Source organism: Protopterus annectens, chromosome 4.part0, assembly GCF_019279795.1.
Source record: "Protopterus annectens isolate FY-2018-M chromosome 4.part0, PAN1.0, whole genome shotgun sequence".
Lineage (NCBI taxonomy): Eukaryota > Metazoa > Chordata > Ceratodontiformes > Protopteridae > Protopterus > Protopterus annectens.
This window is the reverse complement of record NC_056733.1, coordinates 507,017,884-507,033,813: the sequence shown is the minus strand read 5'-3', so window position 1 is coordinate 507,033,813 and position 15,930 is coordinate 507,017,884. Positions and strand designations below refer to the sequence as shown.

Here is a 15,930-nt window from a genome sequence, read left to right as displayed (position 1 = left end):
GGACCTTGTCTGGAGACATAGGAAGTCTTCTCAATCTGTAGAGGGCCACCTTACTTTCCAAAACCTCCATCAGTACCGTAAGTTACTAATAAAAAATGTAAAATCCACATTCATTGTTTAAAACTTCAAACCACAATGGTGTAGCCTAAACATCTTTGGAAGGTTTATAAAGAACATGTCCTACTTTACCATTACCAAAGCTAACGAGTACAGCAGCAGCATAAGTAATATATTCACCCTCATTGACCTTAAAAAATAGTAATGGCTCTAGTTAATCTTGCTTCCCTCTCAAGTTCAACCCCCATCCTTCTGTTCAATTTTCCCTTTTCCTCCAGCTTGGCTCCCTCCTGCTTCAGAGAAATCTCATTATCTGTCAAAAAAGTAATTGAAAAACTCAACTACTAAATATAACTCAGACCCTAGTAGCATATTTCCTGCATTCCTAAAAAGGTGTCTTGAACAACTTTCAAAACTGCTTGCCCACATATAGGTTCATAGGTTCATACTAGGCTATCTGCCCTAGGGCATTTATAAGCCTAGCCAGAGTTGTGTGGCTTTCACCACCCCTTAGGTTGAAGAATACTATACCCATTAGTTTGCCGTGCCTCTGTCCAGCAGTGATACAGAGATGATCCCCGGGGTAAACCTACGATCTCCCATCCACTGGTCAAGATTCCTCTTGAACAGAGCCAGCGAGGTGCTCTGTCTCACATGGACCGGGATTCTGTTCCACAGCATAGGGAGTCTCTGGGTGATGAATCTGTCCCTCCAGCACGTCCTATTTATATCCGTGTTGAGGTTTAAGTCTCTTGCTCTTGTGGCTCTGGTGGATTTGGATTTTTTGAGGTGGAGCATGTCCATTAATTCCGGGTTGGACATGGCCTTGTATGTCAGGCACGGGTCACCTCTGAGCAGACGGTATGCGACTGAATAGAGCTGGAGTTTCTTCAGTCAGGCAGCATATGGCATATTTTTGAGCCCCTTTATCCTTTTGGTGAGGAACATTTGGGGTCTTTCCAATTGCTGCAGGTGTCGGGTAAGATGCATTCCGAATGGGGCATTGTACTCAATCATTGGTCTGATAAGTGAAGAGTACAGGGGAATAATGACCTCCCTTGATCTGGATGTGAATCCCTTCATAATCAGGTGGGCAATGTAGAAGGTCCTCCTAACCACTTTGGCAATGTGAGTGTCAAAAGAAAGGTTACTGTCAACTTGGGTCCCCAGGTCCCTGATAACCTCTTCTGTGCTTAATGGATTGCCACCTATGTGGTAACTTGGGGTTACCTTGTTTTTACCAAAGGGTATGACTATACATTTTTGGCGTTTAGCTTAAGGCCATGGCTCTGGCACCAGTTATCCATTTCTATGAGACCTCACTGAAGGATATCTGTGTCTGATGGATTTTCAACTATGGAGCCCAGTCTGGAGTCATCTGCAAACTTTGTCAGCCACAATCCTCCTATGTTTGCCTGCACTTCTGAAAAGTAGATGCCGAACAAGAGGGGCCCAGGACTGAGCCCTGTGGGACACCGCTTGTGACCGGCTTGAGTCTGACATGGCACCAGCAACTCTAACCCTGTGGGTTCTGTCCTTGAGCCAGTTTGCAACCCATCTTGTGACATATGGGTTTACATTTAAGCTGGTGAGCTTTTCTATGATACCCGAGTGGGGTATTGTGTCAAAGCTTTGCAAGGTCAAGGTAGGCTGTGTGAACTGCCTTACCCTCATCAATGGCCTTGGTGACTGTTTCAAAAGTCGACCAAGTTCAAGAGGCATGATCTGCCCTTGACAAAGCCAAATTGGGTAGGATCCAATGTCTGTAGGTCCCCTATGTCTTTATTTATGAGTTCCATTATGATCCTCTCCATAGCTTTGCAGACCAGGCTTGTTAAGCTTATGGGGCGGTAATTACCAGGGTCCGTAGAAGCACCGCCTTTGTGGAGTGGGACCACAGTTGCCGAACGCCACTCTTTGGGTATGTATCCTGTGGTAAGGCTAAGATTAAACAGCAGCCTTATGTGTGGGTTTAGTTCCTCATTGAGTTCGTGTAGCACACAGCCGGGGACACCATCCGGTCCCATTGATGCTGTGTTTTTAGCTTTAGAGAGAGCAGCTCTCACCTGGGCATTTGAGATGATTGGGAGGCTACACTCTGCTGGGATAGATATTTCTCCTTTTGGGGGGGAGGGAGGGGAGAAATTTTCACTGAACCTGTCTGCCAGTATGTTTGCAATGTCTGTGGGTTCAGTGATTTTTGTATCATTTTGGACTAATTCTGAGCATATCTGGGAGTTTCCACCCAGATTTCTAACATAACTAAAGAAGGCCTTATGATTGTTTTTTGAGTCCTTGGCGATTTTTCTCTCAAAGTTGGCCTTGGATGATTTTATGAGTGATCGTAGTTTTTACTAGTATTGATCAGAGATGTCTTCCCTTTTAGGGATTTTGCTCTATCTTGTAGTAGCTTTCTCCTCTTGTTGTAAAGTTTGTTTATGGCTGAGGTCCACCAGATCGGGCGCTTGCCTTTGGTGGAAAGGGTCTTGATTTTATTTGGGATTGCTTGATCCATGCAATCCTGGAGGTGCTCGTAGAAAGCATTTGTAAGGGATTCAGCAGCGTGGGTTGTGGTTTCCAATGGCTCAGGGGCCTTGAAGGATACCACACCAGTCTTAAGAAGTGTGAAGTTGGCTTTTGAGAAGTTCTTCACTGTGGTCTTTTTTGTTGGGGGTAGGGGCGGGATGTGGATCTCCAGTGAGATTAGTTCATGGTCTGATCTCACCAATGAGGGATATACTTCCGGTGTGGAGCATTTTGTCCCCATGTTTGTGATGATCAGGTCTAGTATATTTTCACCTCTTGTGGGAATGGTGACAATTGGTCCATAGCGTTTGAGTTTATGAACTCCAGGAACCTTTGGGCTAGGGTATTGGGGCTTGAGTAATGTTCCCAGTCTATGTTTGGGTAGTTGAAGTCACCCAATATGATGGTGTTTGGAGAGACATTTATACTCTCCAGTGTCTTCAGGAAGGCTGTTTGGGGTTCCTGAGTTTGAGAGGGTGGCCTGTAACATGCTACAAACTGTAGAGCAGTTTTGCCTATGGTTAATTGCACCTGAATGGTCTCTGATGCTTCGTGAGTTGCCACCAGCCTGGAGGTGTGGGTATCCTTGATGAATATGGATACACCCCCTCCTTTTGTGGTACGGTCCGGGTTTTGGGGCCGGAACGCATGATATGAGGTAAAACCTGATAGTGCCGGGGTGCTCTCAGGAGCCTTGAACCAGGTTTCAGTCACAGCACAGACATCGATGTTCTCCATACTGAGGAGGGCTTCGAGGGCGTGCATCTTGAGATTTAGACTTCTGGCATTGAGCAGCATTACCCTTAGTTTTTTCCATTATTGTTTTCTAGGGCAGTGGGTTTAGAATTTGAGCCTTGTCTAAAAAGGCACTATAGGGGTGGCAAGAGCCTTTGCCAATATCTGGAAACCCAGGGGTGACAGGTGCAAGCCGTCCCTTGCGAAGCAACATGGCTTGTCAAGCATGTCATTCCAGGCAGACAGACATTGGATCCCCTTAGAATGACACCAGAAATTAAGCCAATTATTAAAACTGATCATTTTGTCTCTGTATTGTGGCATCATTCTTGGTGAAGGTAGGATACTGCTCAGGGTCAGGGTCATACCAGCCTGGGCTACATAATCTGAGAGCTCCTTTATGTCTCTTTTCATGTAGTCCAGGGAGTTACGTCTCGGGTCATTCACACCGGCATGGACAATGACTGAGTCATACTTGTACTTGCTGTGGAGTGACCTGAGTGCTTGTGTTATGTGGCGGATTCTAGTGCCCGACAGGCAGCTTACTGTGACCCTCTCCTTGTTCAGTCTGGTGAGTGGGACGTCAGTGTGTCTGATTATGGAGTCACCTATGACAAGTGTGTCTGGCATTGTGTTTGGCCTTAAGGGCTGTGACTGATTTGCACACTGACTTTGTGATCTATGTGTTGCTTGTGTTATGTCATGAGGTGGCAGTTGTTTGGGTGTCTGCTTTGGAGGCCTCTGCTGTTTTGGTAGATTTTTGATCAGTGCCTCAGAGTATGTCTTTGTGTGTTTATGTGTTTGATTTGTAGTTGTGATAGTTCTATGTGAGACTGGGTTTATGGTGTGTGTGGTTACCTTCTCCTCCTGTCTGGTTTTGCCAGTCCTGAGTTGAGAGAGCTCAGCCTCCAGTTTGGCTATATAGTTGCATCTCTCGCATGTATTTGTGTTTTGTGGGAGGAGGAGAGGGTTGTCTGTGTACATGAGGCAATTGTAACATTGCCTCAATATTCCCAGATTCACCAGCTGAGCAGGAGAGGACGCTAGCAACTGACCCTTTGACATGCTAGAAGAAATGAAAAAGTTTGCTGTGTAACTGAGTCAGAAAGGACCTATAGGGAAGTGGGTACTCAAGGGGGCTTTAAGCTAGTGAAGTACTTTGTATAATATAGAAGTGCTTTACCTGACTAAAAAATGCTTTAGGAACAAGTGCTTAGCTTTACAGATAGAGAATAGACTGTTTAGATTACAAGTAGAGCAGTTCTAAGGGAAAAAATGAAGAGCAGACTTTACAGAGCCAGAAATAGTTTAACCTTGTTTAACCAGCACTGCCCGATGGTGCTCTAGTGGCAACTCCGCGCTAAATGCAGAAAAGGCAATAAGTCAGTAGTACAGGCTAGCACACTTTAGTGGGCAGCCAAACAATTAAATTAAATGGCAAACAAATACTTTTCGACTTGAATTAGACTAATTTCGACTAAAATGTACTTTTAAGTGCAGATAATAAAAAATGCAGTAAATAACTATGAAAACAGTTAAAGCTTGCTCTAGGTAAGCAGTAGAAGGTAAAACAAATATAAAAAAACAGCAGGATACTTAATCAGGAAAGCAGTCACTTTTTTCAGTTCTCTGTAGCCAGGAAGACTCAACAGGACCATGTGGAGCTGTGTCTGAGCAATATGGCTTCAAAAAATGCCAGAGGCAGATTTTAACCATGGAACTTCAAAAGAGCTAGAAATGGTCCAAAATGACCAATTACTACAGCTTCTTGTGCTGAGGTCACTTCCCTCAAGGACAGGTAGGCTATTCAAGGCTCCCCACTCCCACTGGTAAGCTAAGAAACTTCCTTCTATCCAAGTAAGGCAATGGACAACACAGGAACTACAACACAGCCCAGGATACAGCAAGGCCTGTAAACTGGTCTAACTAGTTTAGGAGAGGCAGGAAAACAAGGAATATTTTTTTGTTTTTTTTTGGTTTTAAATAGAAACACACAGAAATGCAGAAAAGGCAATAAGTCAGTAGTACAGGCTAGCACACTTTAGTGGGCAGCCAAACAATTAAATTAAACAGCAAACAAACACTGAGCAATATTCAATCTCTTAATCACCACAGGTTATGTAACAGTCAAATCCAAACAGTCTTTCATTATGATCATTCCTAAGTGTTCCACTTCTTCTAACCCATATGACTACTATCCTGTTTCTATCTGCCTAGTCACTAATACTTTTGAAAATCTAATTTATGATCAAGGCTATGATCACATCAACAAATACAGTCTTCTCACAGACCCACATCATAGTTTTAGGGGAGGACATAACACTTAATTTATACTGCTACAGATATCAGCTATGGAAAAGAGTAGGCTGTCAGGAGCAGTCTTCAGTGAGCTATTCGTAACCTTTAAAAGTGTAGCTTACTCCATTCTACTTCAGAAACTAACAGCTCTAGGATTTGGAGATACCACTCTATTCTGGTTTAGGAAATACTTCACTAATAGAAGCTTTATAGTTCAAGCTGGTACACTGCAAACTGACTGTGATTCCTTCTCTGTTGGACTCCCAAGATGGGCCATTTTATGGACTAGCTTATTCCCTCTCCTTTTATCAATGAAATTTCCTTTTCTATCCCTTCAGGTGAAATATTACTTAATGCAGACGACATCATCCTGTACAGAACTGATCCATCCTCCTCAGTGTAATCTGCTTTTCAGATGGGCTTCGCATCTATCCTTACTTGGCTTATCTGAAACAAACTTACTCTTTATGTCAAACTGCCACAGTTCTTTTTTAGATCTCAACAGAAACTTAAAACTTCTTCCCTCCATGTTGATCATGATCCTGACTTAACCCATCAATAAGTATGCTCAGCAGAATATGTACCTTGGTCTGATACTTGATACAATATTATCTTTCAGAAACCACATTGATAATGTGTTGCAGAAGTTACTACCCAGCTGAAATGCTCCTACTCCATTTCAAACCACATCACCAAACAAGCCATAAAGTTCATCTACCTAGTTCACAAAGAATGAATGCAAATAAATAAAGCCCACTAAATAATTCACATTGTTTATTTCCCATATCTCTTTCTCTCTTATTTTCTTTTTTTTTTAATTCCATTTTTATTTTATCACACTCAGTAGCTATCCCGTCTGAAGCAATCTGTATCTTCCCTAATAACGCTTGAATCATTTCTACTGTTCATTCCTTAAATTTTTATTTATTTATTTATTTAACATTTGTTAACCGGGAAAGGTCGACTTGGAACGAAGCAAATTTTCAGTGGAGGCCCGGGGAGAAATGCTCCAGAAGCATGTCTTTGTGATGTGGGAGGAAACCGGAGTACCCCCAGCAGAGAATCGAACCGGAGAACCTCTTGCTGTGAGGCAACAATGCTACCACTGCGCCACCCATAATAAATAATCATTCTTTTGACAGATATGTAGGAATGCACCAGTTTCTGATTTTTACATCCTTATCCTGAATTGCTGCATTGGTACATGATCTGATATAGCTACTATATGGGTCTCAGAGCTTTCAATTAAATACAAATTGAATACACATACTCCTGTGAAATATAATCTCTACCCAGTCTAGCCTAGTTATTCCAATTTGGGGAAGAATATATACATTAGAGTAACCCCTTACTATCACAAATCTTCCACCATCATATTTTTTTTCTTTTGTCATTGGACTATCGCTTGTGGTCAGTATTATTACTCCTGTTTTCCCTTTGTCCCTGAGATTCTGCTGAATATTTACCCTGAAATCCTTTCTTTTCTCAAATTCACATACTTATTTCTATCCAACTGCGTATCCAGTAACATTACAATTTGCACCATACACTTCTTAATATAATTCAGTACTCACCACTTTTTGTCTTTACCTGTAAGAACATTTACATTCCATGTTAATATTGACAAAGCAGACATTCTGCTAAAAATCTGTTCTCATATATTATACATAACCATTCTTTTCAGCTTGTTTCAAGCTATGTATGTAGTTGCTTATTCTCATCTCTGTTTGAACCCATGTCACCTCTACCCAGACCTTTTTTCAGTTGGTACACTCAGGAACAAAAAGCTAAATATATTTCAACCCTATCCCCTTTTAACTCAAAGCAAACATTCAAGCCAATATACATTTTCCAAAAAGAAAGCGTTCCTCTCCAAAAATTAGCAGTTGTCTCAAGCCCATGGTTACACCCAAAGACATTACCTATTCTAATGTTGAGGTTAACCATGCTAAAGTGCATGTTAGAACTTGTGCCCCACTTATGTAGTTTGTTTCCTGTTCTTATATTATCTCCTCTTCCTTTCCAGATGTGAAAAAATTGCATGCTTTCAGTAAACACTAACTCTTAGCATTTAAGAAAATGTAGACTAAAGACTGGTTTGGAAAGGATGAGAGTAAGCAGCTGATGATGGCTCACCTTTTCTGGAGGTGAGAGGCTGTATTGGTCTGCTGCAAAAGCAGCATTAAGAGCCAGGCAAGCTCCATGCTGCAAGTGGTGTACCTTTTTGTTAGGGATGTTCTGCATGCACCTCTCCATAGGCAGCACTTTCAGATCTCACAAGGCTGCCACAGGTGGAAGGGATTAGGATACACATTCTCTGGCAGCAATATGAAACTGCACCAGCATTCTTTTTAAACAAGAAACATCTTTATTAAATTATCTTTTATGGCATGGGCAATCATACATTTATACAGATGAAAACAAATAATATTGACATTTTCAGTTGTAAGCATTATACATCACATATAATCTTTGCAGTCATTGGCCATCAAACATTACATAGCTCATTCAATTCTTGTCTTCTCTTAAACCTCATTCCTCCTTCAGAATATTATTCTGTATGTATTGTTTCCACAATTCCTATTTGTTCGATGTAATTTGCACCTATTCTTTTCTAAAGATCCCACTTCCAATTCTTTTATCTATGTTACTGTATTCACTACTTCTGTTGTGGTTGGTTTAGACTTTGATTGCCATTTTCTAATAACTGCTTTTTTGGCAGCTACCAGAATTAAACTCAGCAAGGTTATGTCAAAGTAATTCTTATTCTGTATCACAGCTCAAAAAATCATTTTCTTAGTTACACTAATTTGTTCACTCAGTATTTTTGATGGAGTAGTCTGCAGGAAATTATTAAAGTCTGCCAACTCATTACACTCCAGAAAAGTATGTTCTTAATTACTTCTTTCTTCCCCATTACATCTCTAACAGTTTCAATATACCTGAGGAAAAATTCTTTGAAGTCTGCTTGGGGTATAAAAATACCTATGCAAACACTTCTAAGTGAAGATCCTAACTCTTCTAGATTTTGTTCTGTATTTGGGAGATATGCATTTATCCTTCCATTGTTTCTTTGTGAATTGTTCATCCACTCTCTCTCTCTTCCAGATCCTTTATAACCTCTTCTGATTGATTTCTATAGTCACCATGTAATATTTTATAATATTTATATGCCCTGCTAATTAGCCTTTTTTAACAGCAGCTTCTATTCTAGATTCTACTAAAAACTCTACCAGTGCTGATCTTTAACATGGGATGCCCCTTTTCCTTTCTCTTTGATTATAATCTGATATCAATCCTTAATAGCGAAGGCAATCTCTAGCCTGCAGTCCAAATATATTCTTGTCCTTTTCCCATTCTATTACTTTTCCTGTTCTTATTATTTGCTCCCAATACCATGGTTTCTTTGCCAGTTTTCTCCAGCAAATTTCAACCCCTTCTTGCCTATTCTCTGTACCCCTAATTCCAGTCATCCATATTAGCAGAATCTCTTTTCTCCATTCCTGTGTTGGTTTAGTTCTTAGAATACTTTCTGCTACTTTGGTAATATAATGTTATATATGGTTATTATTCTCCTTAAGGATCTGCATCCAAAATCCCAGTTTCTACTTATTTCTTGAGCCCCCTCATTTCATCATCAACTTTGTCTACTTTGAATTACAACTTTCTGCTTGTGCTACATATAGCAGCCTTAAGTGTGTAGCTGTGAAATGCTTCTTCAAATCAGGTAATCCCAAACCACCTTGTTCTAGTGGAAAAATCAACATATCCAACTTGACGCTTACCCTTTATTCCTCCCAGATAAAATTCTTCAACTCTTTATTAATTGCTATCCACAACTTCTCCTCTGGTTGATAAAAATATTCCCGACCTGTGTATAAAACTAAAGGGACTTAAAGTAGTTTCACTGCTAATATCTTGCTATCCATAAAACAGAGCTTCCAGTTTTTCAGTTTTTATATTATCTTTTGTTTAGTCTCTTCCCAGATATCCTTAGCTGCTATAACAGAATCCCTTTTAACCCATACTGCTAACTAGTTAATGTTCTCATTTCCCCATAAATATAGGTATTGCTAAACCAATTTGTGTGTGGTTACATAGCTTACAGCTATTGCCTTTCTTTTATCTTCATTAATTTTGTATCCCAAAAGGACATGAAACTGTCTGAGAATGTTCTACAACAATGAGATATCCTTTTCTAGATTTATCAGGTACAAAATAATATCATCTGCAAATATAGTACTATAACAATTATATCCTAAGTCCCTTAATTTATTTGCCAATGGTTTTAAATATAACACAAATAATAAAGGGGAGAGATGATGCCCTTGCCTGGTTGCTCTGTTCAAACAGAAACAACTCCTCACTTTAATTTTCTACTCTGATCCCGCATATATCCTCCTAACTAACCTTATTATTGTGCCAGAGAATGCAAATGATTTGATTGTCCAACTCATAAAATCACAGCACACTCTGTCAAATGCTTTATCATAACCCAGCAAAAGCAGTTGTATTTTCTTACATTCTGCTTCCCTCTGAATCATCATTGTTTTATTGATGTTGTCAAATATTTGCCTCCCCTCCACAAAACCATACTGATCTATATATATATATATATATATATATATATATATATATATATATAAATATATATATATATATTTTGGCATCACCTTTGCCATTCATTTAGTGATTATAGACATAAACACTTTATAATCATGGTTTAGAATTGAAACTGGCCTATATGAAGCTAGATCTGATTGGTCTTTACCATCTTTAGGTATTACAGCCACCATAGCTTTCTTCCAGGATGTTGGTGTTTCTCCTCCTTTTAAAATATTAAACAAAAACCTTCCAGATTTTATCGCTTTCTTCCTAGCTTCAGAACTTCCACAGGAATACCATCTATTCCTGCAGACTGCTCTGGATTTATTATCAAAGAACAGTTGCTTAACAGTTTTCTAAACTCATGCATATTATCCAGGTAGTTCCTTAGTTTCTCTTTAGCACTCTGCAATTGCACCTCTTCTTGTTATGTGAGATACCCCCATTCTGCAATACTTTTAACATCTATCAGTCCATCTAAATAATTCTTGTTACTTCTTAACCATATCTCTTTTTCTTTTATTTCTATCTGTATTCTGTTTATTTCTATCCTATTTTAAACTCTCCTTTCATTTTATCCCACTCCCTAGCTATATTGTCTGAAGAAATTTCTGTCTTCTGTAATAATTCCTGAATAATTTCTACTACCCATTCCTTAAATTCTGCTCTGTTTAACAGTTGAATGGGGAAGCATCATTGTCTCATTTATATTTCATTATCTGTCCAGATATGCAAAATTTGTCCCAATAGTGTAAAACAGATAAAAAAATACTGCTCAATCAAGGCAGGAGCTAAAGGAGGATGGGGTTACAGAGCTGAGGAGTTTAATAGCAAATGGCAGTTGAACATTGTTAGGTTTGCTAATGTGAAAATGCAGTAATGGAAGGAGTGTCATCTAGCTACATCCCACCAGACTGCCAACAATTAAATTACATCCCTTACTAACCTGGGTCAGTAACTAAGGAGCTTCAATCCTCACTAGTGATTCAAATTGCGACTGTCACTTAAACAGAAGTAATATTTCACAATTTTCCCCTAAGAACACAACTGGAACACACACTATTTTCCTGGGAATGGCTATATATCTCTGTCCACCCCAAATGAAACTCCTTATTACACACTTCAGAGCAATGTGTCCCAGTTTAAGACCTCTGATATACTCACATTCAAAGTAAATTTAAATATCACACATCCAAACACTTCTGGGAAACCCTGACACAGATTTCCAGCCATGTCCCTTCTCCAAAATAGTATGGTAATGCTGCCTCCAATCAGAGTGTCTTCATGCCCTTCTAAAGGGGTGTCCAATTATGAAAATTAAATATCGAAATAAATGATAGCGATGACCATAAGCGACCAGGCCTTCGAGGTGACCTGGGGAGTATCAAACAGATAGGTAGAAACAAGTAGAAGTACTCTATAATCTCTAAAGAAAAACACTGATTTCTAGCTAGAAATGTAAGTAATGAAAAACATTTAATAATAAGTAAAATGATTACAATAATGTAAATCAATAAATACCAGAACTCAATCACTGGAAATGTAAAATTAAACTGCAAGATAGAAGTCCATTATTCTAGAAAAAAAACTCTACCTTAATAACTAGGCTTTCCTAAACTAACTAAAGAATACTGCCCCTGATCTAATCTAATATATAATAGCAAGGCAAAGGCAAGCTTACAGTTTTTGGTGAGCTCTCTTTTCTGGGTATCCACTGACTGCACAGAACTGTAACTGACTGTACTTCACAAACTGTAGTCTCAACTGTCTCATTTTAAAAAAATAACAGTCAGCCATTTGAAAAGTTCTTTTTCTGTCAATCAGCTGTTTATATAATTACTTAGCAACCAGGAACATTCTAATGACATCACTCAATGTTTAGCTGATTCTCCACAGTTTCTACTTTAGAATGTCCCTCTCAAACATGCCCAGTTAGAAATGTATGAAAACACTGACAGATTCTTTGAACAGTATGTTTATATAAGGAAATACTCAAATTTTAAAACGTATTTACATTTTCAAAATTAGGCATGCTGGCATACAATACAAGTTAATCTGAGAATATGCACCACTCTCCTGCCAGATATGCTAACACAGATGATGGGGTTTTCATTTTCTTCAAAGAAGGGTCATGAAAATTGTGGATAGGATAGTTTAATTTACCATTTCTGTTGGCTGCATGCCAGTTGAATATAGAAAGGAGGATTTTGTATGGTGTTTGGATCACAGTGTTATTGTTTTCTTATTAGGAGATTGCAGCATAAATATAGTGTTCTGCTACTAAAGGATGTAAAAAAATGTATCATGATCCCTAATTTGTTGTCTTGTATATGAAACGCTGTAGGAAATGCTGTATCTTTTGCTAATTCTTTCAGGTCTTTCAAGGTCTGAAGAAGTCTGGGTAAGGTGTACCAGACAAAAGCGCTAATCTGTTTTCACATGCAATAAATCTTTGGTTCAGATTTGTGGATTCCAGCCTGTGTGTTTCTAGTGTTTGGGTTGCTGTTTTTTTCGAGTTACTGGTTTTCTAATTCTTTTATAGCAACACTGGGCAACTCCATATATTAAATGGAAAACAGGATTAAAAGTGGGATAATGCATTCTGATGTTATGAATTATTGTGGCTTTTTCATTTTGATATGCCACAGGTGTTGAGTCATCAGAAGAATCCAGTTAGTTGAAATTTCACAGTAGAAAAAGAATGATATCTGAGAAAAGAAGAGTAGCAATATTATTTTAATTTTCTGATTTTCTTACAAAGTGTAACCCATGGAACACTAGAACAATTGGTTTGTTCTCACTCTATTGCCATCTGAAAGATATACCCCAAGATTCAATAACACCTACACTAAGTGTACACCATTCTGAGTGAACAGACAACACAGACATAACTCACGCCTTCTTCCTCCTAATTTTAGTTTCCTACTGATATTCCTGCAGCTTTAAATATTGCCAGGGATTCATAAAGGTTACCACAAATTACAGACTATATATACACTTAGTGTAATATTTCTGAGTGACTAGAAAGCACAAAAATGTGATAAGAATGTTATTGAATACATATAGTGTACACTAGTGTAGACTTTATTGAATCATACACGCACTACATTTTTTCCTAGAGCCCCCACTCACTTGGTCAGTAACTTGAAAAAGCTGCAGTTTAACTTTGTCATCTGTACTGTTCTGTAAACAGAAAAGCAGGAACACACCAGTAGCAGAATTATGTACGATCTCAGTTGTTTGTTTGTCTTTCGGCTTTTCCCGGTAAGGGGTTGCCACAGCGGAACTCCGGTCTGCTAATGATTGGCAGTAGATTTTTATGAAACGCCAAGGTGCCAGCTCAATGCCCAACCTTCAACGAAGGCACGCCCATTTACGCACACATGTCTTTCGAATGCTACCCAACCACGGGGAGGACATGCAGACTCCACACAGAAGGCACTCCCAAGCCCAGCTGAGAATCGAACGGGAGAACCTCTTGCTGTGAGGTAACAACGCTACCACCGTACCACCGCGGCTATGGACATGGCTAATTTTCAAAGATGACATTTTCCCTGCAATACACATACAGAAAATAAATACAAATGCAGCTTGTGTATAAGGCTTTTAACAGTTTTCTCTGCATAAAATGATCTAATAACTTTCAGTTTTGGTTGTGGTATTTAAAGATGTGCACACAATGGATGTGGTTTGTGACATCGGTTATGAACACTTTTATTAAAGCTCTTTCAGTGTACCCAACAGTCAAACATGCTTTGAAGAGATCATTTTTGATGGACAGAGCAAATTCCAATGTTAGTGCATTCAAAAGCAAACAAAGATATATCACTTAGACATCTCCATATGCAGTATTCTTTATCTCTGTGACAATTTCGCCAGAAAGACAGTGATCTGAATGCTCTTTTCCAGAAGTATTTTGGAATAAAGGCAGTACAGTAAAAGTGAGAAAATCCAGTGGTTGTACAAGTACAGTTCATGTGAAATATTGAAAAAAAATCAAAGTTAAAAGTACTCGTTTGTTATCATTCCTGCTGATACTGAGTTATTTGCACTGAAAACGCACAATTGGCTGAAATAGCATTTTGCCAGCTGATTGAATACTGCCACGGTAAGTCATTATCCTAGCACAATAGTATATGCAGTCCACTATGGATTTCTTACTGGCATGCAGAGAGCAGATGGCTGAGATAGATCATAGAAGCTTGGATGTGCTGACCTCCATTGTTATGTGATGAATTAGTGAAAGAGATGGGGGGTTGGGGTCTCAGAAGAGATGTTGGAGTAAGTAGTAAATACATATTTGGGTACTGTTACGAATGTTGCTTACTGTCTGAGAGAATAAAATAACATTTCTTATATGGTAATTATGCTTTTTTTCCAGGCTATGCTTTGTGGAATAGTAAAGAAAGTAGTTCGCTGGCAGTCTGCAAAACCTCACCCAAGGATAATTTATTAACCAGATCACATGACTTTTTTATGAAGACATGTCTGAGAAAATACATTATTTGTGTCATTTCACCGTTCTTCAAGCATATTTTATCTTTCTTCATATGTAGTAATGTCACCCTTTATTCTACTATCTAGCTATTGGGGAAACTCTTTTACTCTTTGTTTTGATGTTTGATGTTTACATGTCATTGCTGATCTATTCTATCTACAGTTTTATATTTAAGCAGCATATGCATTCTAAATAATTAAGACCTGGCTGTGTAATCCATTTTTGGCATTGTCTTAGTCTTACCCAGTGATGTGTACCATCTCTTTAGTAATATTCAAATATGTGTCTGAATATACCAATTTGATTTTCATTCTTTAACATGAACAACCATGTACCTGTTTGTTAGCTTTAGAAGCAGTTTAACTCTGTAAATATCTTTTTATGATTATAATCTGATACGATTATGTTTCTGACCTTTTTAGACAACAGACTGCCTTGCTTTGTAATGTCATAGTTTTCTCCCTGGTAGTCCACTGTAAAATGAAAATTCCTAGCTGAACATTGCTAGCTAACATATGTAAATAACTAAGTAACAACAAATAAACAAACAAATAATCTGATTAAGAACTGTAACAACCAGTGTTGCTGGTGGATCATAACAGCATCTCGATTTAAGTGACTTTCCTGGGGCTGTCTACTTAACTATTTGTAAATGTGAAGTATTAACAGATTATTGTAAGGAGAACTAGAGCATAAACAGTTGTCTGAATTGACAGGCAGAATATTTCTTTCTTTCTTTCTGCATTGAATAATTCTTCAATAACTTGTTCATTCTAGTTCACAGTCTCATTTATTTATTTTATTTTATTTATTAATTGGGATTAGTGCTTCTGTGTTCTCCTGGTGAGAGAAGGAGTGCACTTACATTATTTCCTGGAGACTGCACCAGAAAGCTTAAAAACTGCTTTATAGGTGACATCTTAGAATCTGTGTTTATATTCTGATCCTGGTGAGAGTAGGAGCAGAGTGCATTGATGCCCTGACTCTTTCTGGTTGGAGAGTGAGTGTCTGTGCGTAAAATACCTGATTGGTCTGGTTGCTATTCGAGGCATCTACCAGAAAAAGGCTACAAGCCTGCAGACCCTTGCATCATCTGGGACAAGACTGTGGATCACCAAACAGGCAGTGGCCTGCTTCTCTTCTGGGGATTCATGCTAAAACTAGCTAGTTTTAGCTAGAACTATGCAGTTTTTTTTTTTTTTTTTTTTTTT

General features: G+C 38.7%; 1 long non-coding RNA gene across 2 annotated transcripts in view; it reads left to right on the top strand.

The window, feature by feature from the left end:
- The window catches only part of LOC122799402, a 37,633-nt gene extending 22,293 nt beyond the window's left edge, over positions 1 to 15,340 (top strand). For both annotated transcript variants that reach the window (XR_006364467.1, XR_006364466.1), the window contains one exon: positions 14,603 to 15,340. This is a non-coding gene — a long non-coding RNA (uncharacterized LOC122799402). The remainder of the gene's footprint in view (positions 1 to 14,602) is intronic.
- Positions 15,341 to 15,930: the final 590 nt, after the last annotated feature.